The sequence below is a fragment of the Xyrauchen texanus genome, chromosome 43 (assembly GCF_025860055.1).
Source record: "Xyrauchen texanus isolate HMW12.3.18 chromosome 43, RBS_HiC_50CHRs, whole genome shotgun sequence".
NCBI classification, from domain to species: domain Eukaryota; kingdom Metazoa; phylum Chordata; class Actinopteri; order Cypriniformes; family Catostomidae; genus Xyrauchen; species Xyrauchen texanus.
Window position 1 is genome coordinate 11,247,377 of NC_068318.1, and position 5,489 is coordinate 11,252,865.

Consider the following 5,489-nt stretch of genomic DNA (forward strand, 5'->3'; position numbering starts at 1 on the left):
GCTGGATAGATGAGTCTGTATAAACTATCCATTTTAGATAAAAGGACCCTTCCAAAAATGGTAAGATCCCTCTGCAGCCATCTATTCAATATGGACTTACATTTATCTGTTATTCAACACATTTTTATTCTCCATAACATCTTTCTCTTTAGAAATAATAATCCCCAAATATTTAACTTCCCTTTTAATTTGTATATTAGATAATGACTGCAAAGGAAACTCATGCAGTGTTAACATTACACATTTGTTTAGGTTTAAATGTGCCCCGAAGCTTTAGAAAACTGGTTAATAGAATGTAAAGCTAATGGAATTTGATATTCATTCTTTAGAAACAATGTTGTATCGTCAGCAAACTGGCTTATAAGTATATGTCTATCCAACACTGAAAGACCTTCAATACCATTATTTTTAATCAATATAGATAATAACTCTGCAACCATTATAAATAATAACGGTGAGCTTGCCAGTCACCACCGAAACAGAAGAATCCAGCTGTTTTAGTTGAGGTCTGCCTTCTTTTTTTTTCGACTGTTTTCCTCTCTTTCTGCTACTGTTTTTATTGTTTCTAAACTAAAGACTGTTCTTTAATATATTAGCAGAGCACAATGTAATGGATCCATATTTTATTTTTAAACTGTGGTGTTTTCATTTGAACTGTTACAGTGCTAAAACTTTAACTCTGTGTTAGGCCTACTCAGCTTTTTTGTAAATTAATCTGAAAGAAATGTTGAATGAAACACTATGATGTTTTGGCCAAACCATTTGAATTATTACAGTGGGGGGGAATTTTGTTTTAATTATTATTATTATTTGAAAGAGATTGTGAATAAAACTACTATATATTGTAATGGCCAAACTAATTAAAAGAAAATAGTTTACATCGTTTCTGCTTCTGGGTTTTTAAAATTGCTCATTATTAAAATTGCTTTTATTTTATAAACTTGTTAGTTTTATAAAAACACTAAAAATAATAAACACTGGCTCTCAAATTTAACTTACTAATGGATATATACAGGGATGACAAAAAACTAAATTAATCAAAAATGTGCTTTATTACTACATTTGTTTACAAGTAAATTTATTCAAGTTAAAAAAATAAGGATTTACGTAATATACTGTAGAATTTAGCTTTTTTTGGTCACTGGCGGCCACCCCGTTTGGAGCCAGTGCCGCAGCATGCCCCCCACCCACTGAAAATGCTCTAGACACGCCCCTGGCTACACGCACGAATACGCTCTTGTCAGCGCACTTAGAGCAGTGCACATTAGAAGCCGCTGGGGTCGGGACAGGTGAGCTTTTTTTAAGTAGGGTCCGGGTTTGTAATTTATGAAAAAAATATACAGACGGTCCGAACTTGTTTGGTGCACGCGCTCTCACTCACAGGTAAGCGCGAACTGTTGAGTTAGGGGCTGTTCACACCGAAAGTATTTTTGCATGCGTCTGCTCTGTTTTTCAATTGTTTTCCTCTGTATACGCTGGATGAAGGTCCATACCTGCTGAACCGCATCTCACTGTTGTGTCTCGCGGAGGACCAGCACATTTTTAGACACTGTGTCAAGTTAAGGTTTCAACAATGTATGCTGAGTGAGTTCTGTTTCAGTTGTTGAACTGTCCAGATTGTTTTTTTTTCTTTTAGCGCAGGTGTCTCACACAAAGATTTAACGTTTTGAACAATTTCAGGTTAGCAAAGAGGCAGGTAAAAGCAAAGAGGCAAATAATGTTTAACATTATTCCAGATTGTTCAGCAACAAGCAAAGTTTCAGCGCTTGATAAACGGCAATGTTGTTTTCCTTCTGTGCTGAGGGGCCGCCGTGTTTTGGATATTTATTGTTAGTTATGAATGTTGCCTACAATGCTTACATAAAATAGAGCCTCAGCATCAGAATATAAACTCCAGGTGAAAGTAAATAAGACAGGAATATATTACTATTGTATATACAACACATCCTCAAAGTAATAATACTGTATCATATTCTAATGGCAAACTGGACAACAATAAATATTTTTTAGGTTAGAAAATTTATAAATAACAACTGAATTCCAAAATGTTACTGGGTTAAGGTTTTGCACACCTTGTTCAAAAATTCTTTTTATAAATGGATGCTTTTTTTTGATTACTGCATTGTAGAAAAACTGGAAAACATGCTTTAATTACCTTTAACAAGATTTTTATTTCATTAAACATTTTGAATGTACTTGGCTACATTGGTTGATAGGATGAAAATTAAAATTGAAAATTATGATTTAAAATACATTTTCTGTAATTTTTTTTAGCAAAACCTTTCAAAATGGGGCCCCAGCATGGTCGGTTGCTTGGGGCCTCAGAAATCATAAACCTGCCCCTGCTTATGAAAATCCTGCAGTTCTATCATGAACCCCTAGGGTTTGCAAACCCCCATTGGGAAAGACTGTCCTAGATGAAAGTTCAGGGCTGGGACATATTTCATGCCAATAATGCTGCAACATTATTATAGGGCATTTTTTTTAGCATATGCATATTGAACAACAACAACAACAACAACAACAAAAACTTTCTTAGCTACTACAGTAACTTCAAGATGACTGTTTATTTACCAAGCTTCAGCATGTGGCTGGAAATAAGACACATGGCTACAGGGTTAAAGTAAGCAAACAATTTTGCTAAGGGCATTTGTAAATGCTAATTTAATCTGATAATATTTTCATTTAAATTTCCTTTTTGCTTCATGTGGTCTTGGTGGTCCCTTCAGAGTATCTGCAAAATATTGCTTTTGTCTTAAGTTGCATTGAGAGAAACATTTTCCTATGAAAATAAATGGCATCTGTTAGTAGAACATAAGAAATAGTGATCAGTTTATGATATACTACATGGGGCAAATGTGTACAAAATACAAAGGACCAGCGAAAATTTCACTGTCACATCATGACATTACAATCTCTTTGTATCTTCTATCACTTGTTTCATTGTAAAGAATAATTTGCATTTAACTGTTATTTAATAACATTTTAACAAAATGTGTTTGACCTTATATGTTCATATTTTTCAGATGGCCTGCCCCTGGTCTGAAATAATATGGCTCAGAATATATTAAATGATGAGGTGGTTGCCAGATTTTTGAAAAACATTTATTCAGTCATGGCAGACAAACATTTTTGTTAAACAATTATGTAGAGGTCGACCGATATATCGTTTTTGCCTATTAATTGGAACCAATAACAATTTCTGGAACTATCGGTTATCAGCAAAAATCCACACAGATAAAGGCTGTGTTTAATAAGCATATATATTATGCACAGCACCAGCGCTTCAGTGAATGGCGCTGCTCTGTTTACACACACACACCCACGGCTATATTAGCCTTCACTCGTTGTACAATATTTTATCGCTACTCACGAACAGCATCTCAGATGTAGATTCTCAATAGTTCGGTTCACTTATAATATGCATTTAGAATGGCACCGGAGGTGCATTTGACAAGAATTAGAATAATAAGTGAATTAAACTACTGTGCACTTGAGAGTTCAGAATGTCAAAATAAAAGCAGGAGGGTAAAAAAGTGCACGATTTAAATATATTACTGTTGTATTTAAAATTAAAATTAAATAATAATAATATTAATAACCATTTATTATTATTATTATTGTTATCATTAGTATTTGTTTGCAATTTTTAACAATATTTAAATTGAATGATTTCCAAAAAAACAACTGTGTGAATGAAAAATTGGACTGATGTCTTAAAACTAAATTGAACAAAAAAGATCTGAATCCCTTGAAGTCCAGATGTAAGTTGAAACATATTTGGGGGGGAAAAAAGAAATAAATAAAAATCAAAAATAAAACACGTTTCTTTTCTACTGAAGTAAATTTTGCTGCTACATTATCCAGTATACTAGTAAATAATAAAATGTTTCTTAATAAGCTATATATTTATATTGAACTAATGTGTAATTAGAGGTTTGTGTTTCTTTACATATTAAAGAGTACTCCCAATTAATTACACACAATAATGTAAACATATTCTAAACAGATTATTAAAAAAAAACAACACTGGTATCGGATCGGTATTGACCGATACTGAGATTTCTGGTATCGGAATCTGAAGAGAAAAAGTGGTATCGGTGCATCCCCTACTTTAAATGTTGTTTTTAAATTTAGTATCAATTTGAAAAGCTATCGGCCGATTAATCGGTTATCGGCTTGTTTTCCCAACTTAGTTATCGGCATCGGCAAAATCCTATATCGGTCGACCTCTACAATTAAGAAATTTGAAGATGTGTGCGCTTATACACGATTTTAAATATAGTATCCATTAAAAAAATTATTTATGTACATTTTCTAATTAAATCTAACTATACGTTAATCTTTAAATAAATAAGTTATAGGGCTACACATTCATTTTATTATTTAAACAAAATGGTATTTTGCTAGTATTTCATAATTAATTTGTATCATTATAATTGTATTTACTATATAGCTACCCTAAAGCCAAAGTAGCCTAAAATTTGGTTTTCCGCATGCTGCCGCTACATCTCACACCAAGTGCACATAACACAAATTTAGCATATCACTAAGCAGTTGTAGTGAATATGCGTTGAGCGCATCCATATATATATATATAAAGAGAATATTTTAGAGCACTCGACCTTGCACAGGACTTAACGGCACATGGAACAACAAATCTGTTTTAGCCTTCAGCACATTGTAGACTGTCAAATGCAAAATATGTTTAGGATGTGTGCCATTGTTTTAAAAATGATCAATCTTCTGCCATGATTTTATTATACATATGGAGTTTTGTGTTTCTTGGCTTTTTTTAATCCCTTTTCTCACAATTTGGAATGCCCAATTCTCACTACTTTGTAGGTCCTCGTGGTGGTGCGGTTACTCACATCAATCTGGGTGGCAGAGGACAAGTCTCAGTTGCTTCCTCTTCTGAGACAGTCAATCCGCGCATCTTATCACGTGGCTCGCTGTGCATGACACCGCGGAGACTCCCAGCACGAGGAGGCTCATGCTACTCTCCTTGATCCACGCACAACTTACTGCGCACTCCATTGAGAGTGAGAACCACTAATCGCGACCAAGGGGAGGTTATCCCATGTGACTCTACACTCCCTAACAACTGGCCTATTTTGTTGCTCAGGAGACCTGGCTGGATTCACTCAGCACACCCTGGATTCGAACTTGCAGCTCTAGGGGTGGTAGACAGCCTCAATACTTGCTAAGCTACCAAGGCCCCCTCCACAGTCTCCTTTTCATTTTTAAGGCATGATTTTAAATGACGTTTTGAAAGAAACTGCTCAGTGAGTACTTTAAGACATTACAGCATAATGTTCTGTAAAGCTACTTTGAAACTATGTGGTTTGTGAAAACCACTATGCAAATAACAAATATTTGACTTGATTTGACTTTTACTTTGACTTGACTTAAAATCGAAGAGGGGGTGTTTGCAGACAAAGTATCTGGCAACCCATGAGTACAATCTGTAACGCTGGATTGGTTTCTGC